We start from the raw sequence: 16,846 nt of genomic DNA on the forward strand, positions 1-16,846 counted from the left end.
GGTAGCTAGTCAGGAAACTACAGGATAGAAAAGAAAACACAAAATATCTTTAAACAATTTAAAGACATGGGGAATGCTGGGTATCTGAAGTGCCATACTCTTGTCTCTCTGGGTCCAATAAATTTTGCATACCTCACATAGCTCAAACAACTCTACACTATTTTTCTTTTCTTACTTCCTTTTCTTACTTCCTTTTCTTACTTCCCATAGTGAGGAAAAACAATCTGGTTTCCAACACTTTTCTCTAACTTATAATACATACAAAATAATTTCAGAATTTCTTCACTGATATTATAAAAATATCATTAAAACATCAAGAAAATGCAAATGAAAACAACTCTGAGATAGCAGCTCACCCCAGTTAAAATGGCTATTATCAAAAAGACAAAAAATAACAAATTCTAGCAAGGATGCAGAGAAAGGGGAGCTCCTATACACTGTTGGTGGGAATGTAAGTTAGTATAGCCATTATAGAAAACAAAATGGAAGTTTCTCAAACACAAAAAAATAGAACTACCATATGATCCAGCAATTCCACTAATGGGTATATATATCCAAAAGTAAAGGAAATCAGTATGTCAAAGAGATAACTACACTCGCATGTTTATTGCAACATTATTCACAATAGCCAAGATATGGAATCAACCTAAGTGTCCATCAACAAATTATATATATATATGTGTGTGTGTATATATATATATATATATAAGTATATATATATACACACACACATATATATGTGTATATATATATACACATATATATGTGTGTGTGTATATATATATGTATATATATACACACACACACATATACCTAATGGAATGCTATTTAGCAATAAAAAAGACAAAATTCTGTCATTCACAACAACACGAATAAACTTGGAGGACATTATGCTAAGCGAAATAAGCCAGGCACAAAAAGACAAACATTGCATATTCTCACTCATAGTGGAAGCTAAAAAAGTTGATATCATTGATATAGAGAGTAGAACAGTGTTTACTAGAGGCTGGGAAGGGGAGATGGGTCTGGTGGGGCATAGTCAGAGGTTGTTTAGTGGATACCAAAGTACAATTACATAGGAGGAATAAGTTCTAGTATTCCAGAGCCTCATAGGGTGACTATAATAAATAACAATTTATTGTATACTTTAAAACAGCTAGGAGAAAGGGTTTTGAATGTTACCAATACAAAAAAATGATAAATGATTGAGATGATAGATATGTTAATTACTCTGAATTGAGCATTACACATTGTATACATGTATTGAAATAGCACACTTTATTCTAAAAATATGGACAACCATGTGTCAATTTTAAAAAATAATAATTAAAAAACAAAGCTACTAAGAAAAATGCAATACTTCTTTGCAATTCTTTTTGCACTTAAAATACATTCTATTAGAGGAGCACTATGTTCAAAAGTTAGTTGAATTAATTTTATTTCTGAATAGTCATGGTATCAATTTGAGAGTTTCATTAGGTTAATTTATGGCTATTTGTGTTCTAGGCTAGGCTTTGCTTTTTAAATTTTGTTTATCTAATATGCAAAACATTTATATGATTCAAAGTCAAAATTTTATTAAAGAGGTAAACTCAGAGAAGTTGCATATCTTCACTTTGAGCATTTTCAATTGTTTCTGGTTTATCCTTCTTGTATTTTTCTTTTTTAAAGTAATAATCAAATATACATGTAGTCTTATTTCTTCCTTTTCTTACAAAAATGTTCAAATTATATAAACTATTTTACATCTTGTTTTTTTCATATAACAAAGTATTCCCTGAAAACATTTAATATAAATTCATAGAGATCTTTGCTACATAGCACATACTCCATTGTTTACATGTATCATTGTTTATTCAACTAGTTTTACATAGATGGGTATTTAGGTTGTTCTGTATTTCTTATATGAAAATTGATTTGTTTAAACTTTCTACTGGGGATAATTTAAAAATTTTTATTTTCATAGGAAATTATTTATTTCAACTAGGTTTTCAAATGCAATTCCATAAAGTTGTACAAGGTAGTCTCTTACACTTCTAAAAGTTTCTTCTGTTTCAATGCTTATGTCTCCCGTCATTTCTTATATTGTATATTTTCTTCCCTTTTTTGTTCTTGATTAGGTTTGCTAGTTGTTTGTCTATTTGAGTTTTTTCCCCAAAGAACTATTTAGTTTATTTTTTCCAAAGACCTATTAATTCTTATGTTTTTTTCTTATAATTATTAATTTCCACTTTTTAAACTTTATTATTTTCTTCTTCCTGCTTTCTTTTGGTTTAAGTTATTGTTCTCTTTCTAGATTTAGAATTGAAATTTTCATTTATTTTTATTCTTCTACTTATACTGATAACATTATTTAAGGCTATTGACTTTCCTCTAGTCACGGTTTTAATTGTTCCTCTATATTTCCTGTAAAATGGAAATTAGATTTAGAAGCCTAATTAAATTCAGGTTCAGATTTTTATGTAAGAATAGTTCACTGATGGTGTTGTATACTTCAAATCACGTCGTTCCAGAGGCACAAATTATTGGTTGTTTTATTGTTGCTAAAATTGATCACTGTGTTTCAGGGGCGTCAGCAAGTTTCCTCCATTTTAAAGTTTTCCACCAACATTTGAAGAACAGAAATTGATAGTAGGAAAATGTGTGCTCTCTTTGATTCTAACTGATGCTATTCGCTTCTGTGACTATGCTTGCTTTTAGTTGTTTAATAAATATAGTTAATCAGAATGAAAAACAGAGATAAGAACAAAGGTAACTCCATGATAGGCTAGGCTTCCTGGATGTGAGAAGCCTAGTTCTGCTTCTGTATATATGGCTTGCTGGCTTGGTGCTTAGCGTATGGCAGGCTTCACTAAAGTAAAGGAAAACAAAGCTCCGGGGAGGTAACTGAAAGTTATTTCCTGATAAAGGGCTGGAGCGTCCAGGTGCCTTCCAACCAACTAAGTAGATAAGAAGAGCAAGACATGATCAGCGCATGAACGGCTTGTGCAGGGCGTGTGTTCCCAGTATCGCTTGTAACCAAAAACTAGAAGGTATGCAACAACAGCCCCCCCCCCCCCCCCCCCCCCCCCCCGTCGGAGACCCTCCTCTTCCCCTGGATGACGTTAACTACAACTGGCACCAGTGGGAAAAGCCCGAAGCTTAGAGTCAACAAACCAGAAGCCAACTGGATCAGCCACTTCTAAAAAAGAACAAATAAACTGAAGGGGGATGATGTGCAGACTAGTGTGTCGTGTGCAGACTAGTATGTCGTGTGCAGACTAATGTGTCGTGTGCAGACTAACGTGTCATGTGAAAACTAGCATACAGAAAAGTATAGAAGCTTAACCTTTATCTCAGGGCGGGGTCCTAGTTCCTGGAGAGGCCACTGCGTTGGTGCTCTGGAATTTGGACCCTGGCCTGGGGCAGTTAATAAACTCCTTTGCCTTTTTGCAGCCTCAGTGACTCTGCCTCTCTGTTCCTGGGGCCAAGGGAACCGGATCTAACATTTTGGGAGCTCATCCGGGATCCCGAAACCCCCGGAACAGAATCCGGATCCGAGGAGGCGTTGGAGCTCTGAAAATCCGTATGGTGCAGGTAAATGGGCCTTGGGAAGTGACCGGCAGAAGGCCTAGGCGGACGCGCTGGTGGGTCGCCGGTCAGGGGTGAAGGGAGACGTCCCTCGCCCCTGGTAGGTTTTCCGCTTCTCTTTTGGTTTCCGAAGAGTGGGAGGCACCTGAGAGGGATAAGTCCGGGGCCACTCAGAGGAAATTCTATTTGGGAAAGGGAAACCAAGTGGATCCGTTTGAAGTGGAAGTCCAAGCGGAGTAGCCGGCTAAAATTTCTGTTGTTCCTTTGCTTCTCTTTTGTTTTCCAAAGAGTGGGAGGCACCCGAGAGGGGTAAGTCCGGGGCCACTCAGCGAAAATTCTGGTTCTATTTGTCTGAGTTTTAGATGGTTAACACAGGACCGGTCTAGTATTATCTGTTTGTGCCTTTGTGGATTTCTTTCGAGTGATATTGGCCAATTTTGTTTGGGAGAAAAACCAAGAAACGAGTCCGGACTCTTAGGTCAGGTGTGTGATTGGAATTAATGTTTACTGTGTGGAGGGTCTGTAAGTGCAACTAATGGTGAATGAGATTTGTGGGTGAGTCTGCTGAGCCGAGGTGCTGCTGAATGGAACAGGCCAATAGCTTGTCCTTTTTCTATGGCCCTCTCAATCTCTGGATTTGCAATCTCCTGGTTACAGGTTGTCCTTTGGGGGCTTCCTTCCCTGTTGGCGCTACTGCTTGGTATTGGCTTGTACATTGTGACCCCTCAATCTTGGGAACCTCTAAAAAAGGCTGCCTTCACACTTCTCTACTGGCTCTTGGTGGGACTCCTTGTGTGGCTGCAAACTGCCCCCCGCCCTTCTAGTGGCTTTATGTTGTTCAGTGTTTTTTGAACGTCTTCATTTGTCTTTTGAACGTCTTTATTGCCCCCTTTTGATTAATAACCCTTTTTCTCCTCACAGGACTCAGGAGGACGGGGCATCCTTTGAGGCCCCACCGCGGAAAGAAATGAGTCTAAAACAGGGTCTGACCAAGGCCAAGACCTGCTGCCCATTTTGTGCAAGGAACCAGAAAAACCAGTGGGCAACAAGCGCGGGCAGCAGGAACTCGCCGGTGATGCCAGATCAGCTGGTGGCACCAAATCAGACCAACTAACGGTGTCTGTTTCCTTGTAGGAGTGCTGCGCGGGTATGGGACAGACACCATCGACTCCCCTGTGCATTTTTGTGGGCCATTTTAAGGATGTTAGGGAAAGGGCACACAGCCTTTCCCTAAAAGTAAAGAAAAAAAGAAATTCATCACCCCTTGTGAGGCAGAGTGGCCGACCTTTGGGGTGTGATGGCCATGGGAAGGGGCATTTGATGCTGAGCTTATTGAAAAGATAAAAGGGGTAGTCTTTGGTCATCATGGCCATCCGGACCAAGCCCCGTATATTATAGTCTGGCAAGACTTGGTCCAGGATCCGCCACCTTGGCTAAAGACCCTCCTGCCAGCATCGAGGAAGAAGACACAAGCCCTAGTTACCAAAGAGGTAAAGAAAAGTGGGGTGCAGGACCCACAGCCCACAGGATCACCTGTGCTGTCAGACTCTAATCTATATCCAGCTTTAATAGACCTAGAGTGGCATACACCCCCACCTTATAATCCTAGAGTGGCCCAAGCGGCCCAGGCGACTCCAGCAGCTCCCGCAGCCCAGGGGAGGACGGGACCTCCAACGGGGGGGGGGGGCCGGCTTATGGCACTAGACAGCGGATTGGACAAACTCCAGGTCTGGAACCCGTGAGGGCGCTTCCCTTGAGGGCTGTGGGACCCCCCGGAGTGGATAGGGAGCAGGCTTATCAGTACTGGCCCTTCTCCACCAGTGATCTTTATAATTGGAAATCTCAAAATGCGAATTTTTCTGAAAATCCAAGAGATCTAATTAACCTTTTAGATTTGGTCCTTTTCACTCATCAGCCCACATGAGACGACTGCTAACAGTTGCTTAAGGTTCTTTTTACCACGGAGGAGAGGGAGTGAATCCAGGGAGAGGCACGAAAGTTAGTCCCTGGAGAGGACGGCAGACCCACCATCAACCCTCGAGTCATTGACCAGACCTTTCCCCTTGAACGGCTGCCCTGGGATTACAATGAGGCTGAAGGTAGGGAGCGTCTCCGAGTCTACCGCCAGACTCTGATGGCCGGTCTCCGGGCGGCGGCACAGAAGCCGACCAATTTGGCTAAGGTAGGGGATGTTCGGCAGGGGCCCGAGGAAAGTCCAGCGGCATATCTAGAGAGGATTATGGAGGCTTTCAGACAGTACACTCCCATAGATCCTACGGCAGAAGAGAGCAAGGCGGCAGTAATGATGGCTTTTTGTTAACCAGGCAGCCCCAGACATTAGGCATAAGGTGCAGAAAATAGAGAGGTTAAGTAAAAAAAAAAAAAAAAAAAAAAGAGACCTGCTGGAAGTGGCAGAAAAAGTCTATAACAATAGGGAAACGCCGGAAGAGAAGTTAGAGAGAATAAGACAGGAAGATAAAAAGTTCCAGGTGGGCGAGGCACATAAGGCAAATAAAGAGATGGCCAAGATCCTACCTGCAGACACGGGAGGGGGTCAGTTAGGGGCAAACGGCCGAGAATGACCTCGGAGGGAGAGGCTAGGCAAGGATCAATGCGTCCACTGCAAGGAGCATGGACATTGGGCTAGGAACTGCCCCAAAAAGAAAGGGGGACATGGGGTTGGACCCTCTGGAAAGGTTATGGTGCTGGGGCAGGATGAAGACAAATAGGGGAGACGGGGTTCGGTGCCCCTCCCTGAGCCCAGGGTAACTTTGCAAGTGGAGGGGAACCCAGTTAGCTTCTTGGTGGACACGGGGGCAGAATACTCGGTGATTACCAGAACTACTGGAAAACTATTCAATAAGACTAGCTGGGTGCAGGGGGCGGCTGGAACTAAGCCCTACCAGTGGACCACTCAACGAAAGTTAGACTTTAGCTCAGGGCAAGTGAGTCATGCTTTCGTGGTCATTCCAGAATGCCCCACCCCGTTATTAGGAAGAGACATACTCACAAAATTAAAGGCTCGTATCTACTTTGAAGAAGAAGGAATAATAATAACTGATGACAAAGGCAACCTTATCAGTAGCCCCCGGGTTACTCAAGTCCTGACCCTGGCTCAGGCAGACGAGTACCAACTGTATCAGCCCATGAAGATCAATCAGGAAGGGGAAATGGGCTACTGGCTTCACAAGTTTCCTGAAGCCTGGGCTGAGACAGAGGGAGCAGGATGGGCAAAGCATCGGCTGCCTCTCTATATTGAACTGAAACCAGGAGCGGAACCAGCCCGGGTCAGGCAGTATCCCATGCCCCAAGAGGCCAAAATGGGCATAATGCCCCACATTCAAAGGCTTCTAGATGCCGGAATCCTCCAAAAGTGCCAGTCAGCTTGGAACACTCCTTTGTTGCCAGTGAGAAAACCGGGTGGGAAAGATTATCGGCCTGTGCAGGACCTCAGGGAGGTCAATGCGCGGGTCCTAGACATCCACCCTACGGTTTCCAACCCTTATACCCTGCTAAGCTCCCTTCCCCTGACACAAACCTGGTATACCGTTTCGGATTTAAAGGATGCTTTCTTCAGTTTGGCAGTAGCCCCGCGCTGCCAGGAAATATTTGCCTTTGAATGGCAAGATGACAAATGCGAGGCTGACTCACTACCAGGGGCTTCTGTTAGAAGCCCCTCGCATCAAGTTCTGGACTCCTGCCATCCTGAACCCAGCCACGCTGCTGCCAGATCCTGTGCCGGCAACGCCTGAACATAGCTGCCTGAGATCTTGGTCAAGACCCAGATGGCCCGGAATGACCTGCAAGACCGCCCCCTCGCAAACAGCGACCTGACCTGGTTCACGGATGGGAGCACCTTTATCTGGGACGGACACAGGTATGCAGGGGCGGCCATAGTAGATGAGCAAGGCAGGCTTATCTGGGCCACGCACCTTCCACAGGGGACCTCAGCCCAGAAGGCTGAACTGGTCGCATTGACAGAAGCCCTTCGCTGGGCCCAGGGGAAGAGGCTGACGGTGTATACTGACAGCCGCTATGCCCATGGGACAGTGCACATACACGGAGCCCTCTATAGAGAAAGGGGCGTCATTGCAGCAGAAGGCAAAGAGATTAAGCACAAGCCGGAGATACTCCAATTACTAGAAGCCATCCTGTTACCCAAGGCACTGGCTGTAGTCCATACCCCGGGACACCAGAAGTGGGACTCCCTTGAGGCCAGGGGCAACCGGGCCGTGGATGCTGAGGCAAGAAGGGCTGCGGAGGGACCGGTACTAACCGATGTTCTGCACTTGAGCTTGCCGCCCCCTGGGATGGGGAAGATGCCCCCCCAACCAGACTATTCCAGCACGGACATAAAGTGGGCCACAGAAAAACTGCAGGCGACGCCGAACAAGGATGGCTGGTTCCAAGACGGAGAACATCGCCTGACAGTCCCTGAGACCTTGGGGAACCAGCTACTAGGACACTTGCACCGGACAATGCATCTTGGCAAGAAAAAGATGTTACAGCTGCTGGCCATTGCACAACTCAGATTCAAATCACAAGAGAAGACAGCAGAAGACATTGTCAAAAACTGCCGTGTCTGCCAGGTTATGCAGCCAGGGAGGACCAGGGGGACCCATACAGGTACCAGGGAACGGGGGGGGGCGGGAACCAGGATTATTTTGGGAAATAGATTTTACAGAGGTAAGACCAGGAAAATATGGGTACAAATACTTACTGGTCATGGTAGACACCTTCTCAGGTGGGTAGAGGCTTTTCCTACTAAAGAAAAAACTGCTTTAATAGTGGCAAAGAGTGCTCGCTTCGGCAGCACATATACTAAAATTGGAACGATACAGAGAAGATTAGCATGGCCCCTGCGCAAGGATGACACTCAAATTCGTGAAGCGTTCCATAAAAAAATAAAAAAAATAAAAAAAAAAATAGTGGCAAAGAAAATATTAAAAGAAATAGTTCCCAGGCACGCGCTGCCAGAGAGCATAGGGTCTGACAATGGGCCAGCCTTCACAAGTCAAACAAGTCAGGGGCTAGCCCAGGCTCTGGGGACAGATTAGAAATTACATTGTGCATATAATCCCCAGAGCTTGGGGCAGGTAGAAAGAATAAACAGAACCCTAAAGGAGACTTTGACTAAATTGGTCCTGGAGACTGGCGGGGACTGGGTGACCCTCCTTCCCTTTGCCCTGTTCCGAGCCTGGAACACCCCCTATCATTTAGGCCTAACCCCTTTTGAGATTATGTATGGCGCTCCTCCACCTGTAATACCAAAAATGATCTCTGGGGCTCTGCCTGAAAACCCTAAAGAAGTGCTGCAGGCTGTACAGGCCCTGCAACGAGTTCAGAGCCAGCTCTGGCCTGCCCTCTGAGCCTTTTATCAGGCAGCTCAGCAGGAGGGAGAAGAGGTTGACGGGCATCCCTACCAGCCGGGAGATTGGGTATGGGCAAAACGGCATAGTAACAAAACCCTAGAGCTCAGGTGGAAGGGACCTTTTCAGATTATTCTTGTCACCCCCACTGCCCTAAAGGTTGACAGAGTGGTGACCTGGATACACCAGTCTCACGTGAGACCTGCCAACAAAGACGAGCAAGAGCAGCAACAAAGTCAGTGGAGGGCCTCATCGGACCCAGAGAATCCACTAATGACTAGACTGACTCGCGTGGCAACCAGACTGCCGCCGGACCAATATTGGGGAAACCCGGAGCAAAGATGCTTGTGGTGACTGTTATAATCAAAACACTTATAGAGAAAATACTGACTGACCCAAATCCCCATATGCCCCATAGCCTCACCTGGGAGATCAGTAGTCCAGAAACCCATGAAGTCTTTAACACGACTTCAGGAACGGCCCCACTAAACACCTGGTGGCCAGACCTATACTTTAATTGGAAAAAAAAAAAAAATTAGCTCTCTAGAAGACATGGAAGGGGGAAAGTGGAGGCAGTACCAAAGGCAAGTGTCCATGAGCATAAATGGGTTTTATGCGTGTCCTGGCTTTAGAACAGGAGAGATGAGACGCAAGTGTGGGGGAGTCCTTTCTCATTTCTGTGCAGCCTGGGAGTGTGTAACCACCAATGACGGAGAGAACAAATGGCAGGTAACTCCCCTTTTTATCGAGATGTCTTTTGTCCAGCCATGCACACGGAGACTATATGCCCATGACTGTAACCTAATACGTATAAGATTTACAGAGAAAGAAAAAAAAGGACAGACGGTGGACCTCGGGACTCTCTTGGGGGCTGTTTCTCTATCAGCGCTCACAATTTAGTGCCCTAATACAGATTAGGCTAAAGGTTTTTCCCATCGCGGGCATTGTGGGACCCAATGCAGTGCTGATGAAGAAACAGAACACCCCACGCCCGACGACCCCAAGCCCAACTAGCGCCCCACTCTCACCTTCGAAAACTCCGGTAGCAAAAGTGGAAACACAAGTAGCCCCCACAGCACGGAGTCCAGTGGCGAAAATAGGAATACAAGCGGCCCCCAGAGCAGAGGAGCTGGGAGATCCCCTATGGAAAATGCTGACAGCAGCATATGACGCCTTGAACCGCTCTGACCCCAACGCTATGGCAGCTTGCTGGTTATGCTATGATATTAGACACCCTTTCTATAAAGCAGTGGGATTGGCTGCCCCCTTCCATTATTCAGGAGAGGAGAAGCCTGGGTCCTGCAAGTGGGACCGCAAGGGCCCAGGGTTAACACTTCAGGTAGTCACCAGGAGTGGAGCCTGCATAGGGAAGGTGCTGCCTAGCCATGCACAGCTTTGTGCCAAAGTCCACCCGGTCGTGAACCAGACTGGAAAAACAAAATGGATCGTTCTGGCGCTCGATGGGTGGTGGATTTGTTCTAAAATAGGCCTGACTCCGTGTCTCAGCCTGTCTGTCTTTAATGAGTCTAAAGAATTCTGCATCCAGGTGCTAGTGTTCCCTAAGGTTATTTACCATCAAAAAGATGTAATATACGATGCATGGACAAAGGGCACAGAAAGAACCGGATTGGCTAGAAAAAAAGAGAGCCCTTTACAACAATAACCTTAGCCACCCTTTTCAGCCTAGGCGCAATAGGAGCTGGGACAGGAATCTCATCCTTAGCGATACAACATAGGGGGTTCAATAGTTTGAGGTCCACCGTAGATAAAGACATAGCCAGAATTGAAAAATCCATCTCTCTTTTAAAAAAGTCCCTAACCTCACTGTCTGAGGTGGTGCTACAGAACCGGAGGGGACTGGACCTCATATTTCTCCAACAGGGAGGGCTATGTGCGGCCCTTGGGGAAGAGTGCTGTTTCTACGCTGACCATACTGGGATAGTTAAAGACACCATGGCTAAAGTCAGGGAAGGACTGGCAAAGCAGAAACGGGAGCATGAACAAAGAAAAGGATGGTTTGAGTCATGGTTCAATAGCTCCCCTTGGCTGACTACTTTGCTTTCCACTATATTAGGACCCCTAATTGTGCTCCTGCTCATCCTCACTTTCAGACCGTATATTCTAAATAGATTAGTTGCCTTTGTAAAAGAGCGGGTCAATACCATACAATTGATGGTATTGCGGCAGCAATACCAAGAGCTGAGCTGTGATACCTGCTTAAAAATAAAGGAGATACGAGACCCCATGTACGAGCAAGAGTGCTCGTAGCTTAAAAAAAAAAAAAAGGGGGGGATGAAGAACAGGAATTGATAGTAGGAAAATGTGTGCTCTCTTTGATTCTAACTGATGCTATTCACTTCTGTGACTGTGCTTGCTTTTAGTTGTTTAATAAATATAGTTAATCAGAATGAAAAACAGAGATAAGAACAAAGGTAACTCCATGATAGGCTAGGCTTCCTGGATGTGAGAAGCCTAGTTCTGCTTCTGTATATATGGCTTGCTGGCTTGGTGCTTAGCGTATGGCAGGCTTCACTAAAGTAAAGGAAAACAAAGCTCCGGGGAGGTAACTGAAAGTTATTTCCTGATAAAGGGCTGGAGCTTCCAGGTGCCTTCCAACCAACTAAGTAGATAAGAAGAGCAAGACATGATCAGCGCATGAACGGCTTGTGCAGGGCGTGTGTTCCCAGTATCACTTGTAACCAAAAACTAGAAGGTATGCAACAACAGGCCCCCCCCCCCCCCCCCCGTCGGAGACCCTCCTCTTCCCCTGGATGACGTTAACTACAACTGGCACCAGTGGGAAAAGCCCGAAGCTTAGAGTCAACAAACCAGAAGCCAACTGGATCAGCCACTTCTAAAAAAGAACAAATAAACTGAAGGGGGATGATGTGCAGACTAGTGTGTCGTGTGCAGACTAATGTGTCGTGTGCAGACTAACGTGTCGTGTGCAGACTAACGTGTCATGTGAAAACTAGCATACAGAAAAGTATAGAAGCTTAACCTTTACCTCAGGGCGGGGTCCTAGTTCCTGGAAAGGCCACTGCGTTGGTGCTCTGGAATTTGGACCCTGGCCTGGGCTAGTTAATAAACTCCTTTGCCTTTTTGCAGCCTCAGTGACTCTGCCTCTCTGTTCCTGGGGCCAAGGGGAACCGGATCTAACACATTTTGCTTAATAGTTTTAAGAACCTCAGTTTTCCAGATGGCCTTTATTTCATTAGAAGCTGCAAAATGGTGATGGGTGATTCTATCACTGCTCCTTCTTTTAATTATTACTATCATTATTTTGAGAGGGGGTCTTGCCATGTTTCCCAGGCTGGCCTTGAACTCCTGGGCTCAAGAGCTCCTCCTGTCTCAGCCTCCTGAGTAGCTGGAAGTACAGGCATGCACCACCGCAGGTACTTCTTTTTTTATTGGCTGGAATTCATCTACAAAAAAGAACTTTCCCTCATTAATTATTTCATTTATACAAGAAAGGTAGGATTCTTGATTTTTTCCCCCTTTATCAATGCTTAGTCACTTAGTGATATAGCAACCTCCCAGGAAAATCAGTGAGTTTTTTAAAGTATCATCATGAAGTATTTTTATATATTTGATTATTTGATGTTTCAATCCATTGCAGTCATTATTCTGTTAAATTTTTACTTTCTTGATATTATATTTGTATCTCTGTTACTGTGAAAATCTCAGTTCCTAATGGCATTAACACAATTATTTGCTTTTTTTTTATTCTAGTACTTTGCTGATTTGGTTAGTAAAGCTTTTTTTTTTTTTTTTTTTTGAGACAGGGTCTCACTATGTTACTCAGGCTGGAGTGCAGTGGCTCTTCACAGGTGCAAGTAGAGCACACTGTGGTCTCAAATTCTTGGGCTCAAGTGATCCTCCTGCCACAGCCTACTGAGTAGCAGGGATTGCAGGCTTGTTACCATAGCTTTTTAGTACACTTTGAAGTCAGTAGTGTGCTGCCTCCAGCTTTGATCATTTTGCTCAGTGTTGCTTTGGCTATTTGGGGTCTTTTGTGGTTTCATATAAATTTTAGGATTGCTTTTTCTATTTTTATGTAGAATGTCATTGGCATTTTGATAGGGAGGTTTTTTGTTTTTGTTCTTGTTTTATTTTATTTATTTATTTATATATTTTTTGAGACAGAGTCTCACTCTGTTGCCCGGGCTAGAGTGCCGCGGCATCAGCCTAGCTCACAGCAATCTCAAACTCCGGGGCTCAAGCAATCCTACTGACTCAGCCTCCCGAGTAGCTGGGACTACAGGCATGTGCCACCATGCCCGGCTAACTTTTTCTATATATTATTTTAGCTGTCCATATAGTTTCTTTCTATTTTTAGTAGAGATGGGGTCTCACTCTTGCTCAGGCTGGTCTCCAACTCCTGAGCTCAAATGATCCGCCTGCCTCGGCCTCCCAAAGTGCTAGGATTACAGGTGTGAGCCACCATGCCCGGCAATAGGGAGATTTTTTGCAGATATTTTTTGTAAAGTTGAAGAAGTTCCTCTCTACTCCTAGGTTACTGGTTTTTTTTTTTTTTTTCTTTTTATCATTAATGGATGTTGGATTTTGTCAAATGCCTTTTCTGTATCTATTGATACAGTCATATGATTTTTCTTGCTTAGCTTGTTGATGTGATGGATTATATTAATTGATTTTTGAATGTTGAAGCAGATTTTCATACAACATATCCCACTTGGTTGTGGTGTATAAATCTTTTTTTTTTTTTTTTGAGACAGAGTCTCACTTTGTTGCCCGGGCTAGAGTGAGTGCCGTGGCGTCAGCCTAGCTCACAGCAACCTCAAACTCCTGGGCTTAAGCGATCCTACTGCCTCAGCCTCCCGAGTAGCTGGGACTACAGGCATGCGCCACCATGCCCGGCTAATTTTTTCTATATATATTTTAGTTGGCCAGATAATTTCTTTCTATTTTTAGTAGAGACGGGGTCTCACTCTTGCTCAGGCTGGTCTCGAACTCCTGACCTTGAGTGATCCACCCGCCTCGGTCTCCCAGAGTGCTAGGATTACAGGGGTGAGCCACCGCGCCCGGCCTATAAATCTTTTTTTAAATTTAATTTTTTTCCTTAGCACTGACTTTCCCTGGAAGTACAAATCTTTTTAACATTGTTGGATTTTATTTGCTAATATTTTATTGAGGATATTTGCATTTATGTTCATTCAAGATACCAGTCCATAGTTTTCTTTTCTTGTTGGTTTTTGAGTATTTTTTTTGGTCTTTTTTTGTAATTTTTTGTTTACAGAGATGGAGTCTCACTGTGCTCAGGCTGGTGTCGAACCGCTGAGCTGCAGCTATCCTCCCACCGCCTCAGCCTCCCAAGAAGCTGGGACTACAGGCATGAGATGCCTTTGGTTCTGGTATTAGAGTAATGCTGATCTCACAGAATGAGTTAGAAAATATTCTGTCTATTTCTATCTTCTGAAAAAGACTGTAGAAAATTAATATAATTTCTTCCTTAAATGTTTAGAATTCACAGTGAACCCATCTGGGCCTGCTGCTTTCTACTTTGGAAGGTTATTAATTATTGAATCAATTTATTTAACATATATACTCCTGTTCAGATTGTTTATTTCTTCTTGTGTGAGTTTTAGCAGATAGTGTCTTTCAAAAAGTTGGTCTATTTCATCTATGTTATCAAATTTGTGGACCTAGAATTATTCATAGTATTCCTTGATTATCCTTTTAATGTTCATAGGATCTCTAGCATTATCCCCATTTTCATTTTTGATATTAGTAATCTGTGTCCTCTCTCTTTTTTCCTTAGTATGACTAGAGGCTTATCAATTGTACCTTTTTAAAGAATCAACTTTTGGTTTTGTTGATTTTCTCTATTGATTTCCTGTTTTCAATTTCATTAATTTTTGCTGTAATTTTTATTTCTTCGGTTTTAATTTGGTCTTCTTTTTCTCATATCCCAAGGTGGAAGCTTAATGGTTGATTTTTTTATCTTTCTTCTTTACTACTATATGCATTCAATGCTATAAATTTCCCTCTAAACACTGCTTTCACTGCATCCCATAAAGTTTGATAACTCGTGTTTTCATTTTCATTTAGTTCAAAATATTTTAAAATTTCTCTTGAGAGTTCTTCTTTGACCCATGTGTTATTTAGAGGTATGTTGTTTAATCTGCAAATGTTTGGGGATTTTCCAGCTATCTTTCTGATATTGATTTCCAGTTTAATTCTACTGTGGTCTAAGAACAGACATTGTATGTTTTCTATTCTTTTAAATTTGTTAAGGTGTGTTTTATGGCCCAGAATGTGGCCTATTTTGGAGGGTGTTCTAAGAGAGATTAAGAAGAATGTGTACTCTCTGTTACTGGGTGAGAGAGAGAGAGACTGCAGATGTCCATTATATTCAGTTGATTGATGGTGTTGTAGAGTTCAACTTGCGCTTACTGATTTTCTGCATGATGGATGGGTCTGTCCATATCTGACAGAGAAATGTTGAAGTCTCCAATTATAATAGTGAATTCATCTATTTCTCCTTGCCATTCTATCAGCTTTAGCCTCATGTGTTTTGATGCTCTGTTGTTAGGTGTACACACATTAAGTATTGTTGTGCCTTTTTGGAAAATTGATCCCTGTATCATTATGTAATGTCCTTCTTTAACCTTGATAATTTTCCTTGCTCTGAAGTCTGCTTTGTCTGAAACTACTAGAGTTAGTGTAGCTTTTTAGAATTAGTGTTAGCATAGTATATCTTTCCCTATCCATTTGCTTTTAATCTGTATGTCTTTATATTTAAAAAGGGTTTCTGGTAGAAAACACACAATTAGGTCTTTTTTCTTTTGGAAAATAAGGAATTTATTAAATGTATTATAAGATATCCATATGGAATAGTATGCAACATATAAAATTATATTTTAGGGGAATATTTATTTTTTATTTTATTTTTTTTAATTCAGGATATTATGGGGGTACGAACATTTTGGTCTTATTTTTGATCCACTCCTACCATCTCTGTCTTTTAATTGGTGCATTTAGACCACTGATGTTCAATGTGATTATTGATATAGTAATAGATCAATATCCTCCATATCTGTTACTGTTTTCTATTTATTGCCCTTGTTCTTTGTTCCCACTTTTGTTCTCCACATTTTTCTGCCTTTTGTGGTTTTTTTTTTTTTTTTTTGAGACAGAGTCTCACTCTGTTACCCAGGCTAGAGTGAGTGCTGTGGCGTCAGCCTAGGTCACAGCAACCTCAAACTCCTGGGCTCAAGCAATCCTTCTACCACAGTCTCCTGAGTAGCTTTCTATTTTTAGTAGAAACGGGGTCTCACTCTTGCTCAGGCTGGTTTTGAACTCCTGACCTCGAGCGATCCTCCCGCTTCGGCCTCCCAGAGTGGTAGGATTACAGGCATGAGGCACCACGCTAGGCCTAATTTTTCTTTTTTTTCTTAGAGACAGGGTCTTGTTCTGTCACCCAGGCTGGAGTGCAGTGGTGCAATCATAGCTCACTGCAACATCAAACTCCTGAGCTCAAGCAATCTTCCCACCTTGGTCTCCCAAAGTGCTGGAATTACAGGCATGAGCCACTGTGCCCAGCCAATCTTTTTTCTCTTTTTTTTTTAGTTTTGGCAATTTCTATTGAGATATCCTCTGGTTCAGAGATTCTGTCTTCAGCTGTGTCCAGTCTACTAACCAGCCCGTCAGGAGCAATCTTCATTTCTGTTACAGTGTTTTTGACCTCTACCTTTTTTTTTTCTTTTGGTTCTTAAAATATCTATCTCTGCTTATATTGCTTATCTATGCTTACATGCTGTCTACTTTATCTGTTAAAACCCTCGGCATATTAATCATAGTTGTTTTAAATTCTCATCTAATTCCAACATTTCTGCTATATTTGAATTTGGTTGTGATGCTTGTGCTGTCTCTTCAAACTGTGTTTT

General features: G+C 43.2%; 1 non-coding gene across 1 annotated transcript; it reads left to right on the forward strand.

Annotated features, from left to right (window-relative positions):
- The first annotated feature begins 8,367 nt into the window (after positions 1-8,367).
- LOC138388761 (U6 spliceosomal RNA) lies at positions 8,368-8,474 on the forward strand. Its single transcript, XR_011234251.1, has one exon. It is a non-coding gene; the product is annotated as a U6 spliceosomal RNA (small nuclear RNA).
- Positions 8,475-16,846: the final 8,372 nt, after the last annotated feature.

Source organism: Eulemur rufifrons, chromosome 7 (genome assembly GCF_041146395.1).
Source record: "Eulemur rufifrons isolate Redbay chromosome 7, OSU_ERuf_1, whole genome shotgun sequence".
Classification (NCBI taxonomy): domain Eukaryota; kingdom Metazoa; phylum Chordata; class Mammalia; order Primates; family Lemuridae; genus Eulemur; species Eulemur rufifrons.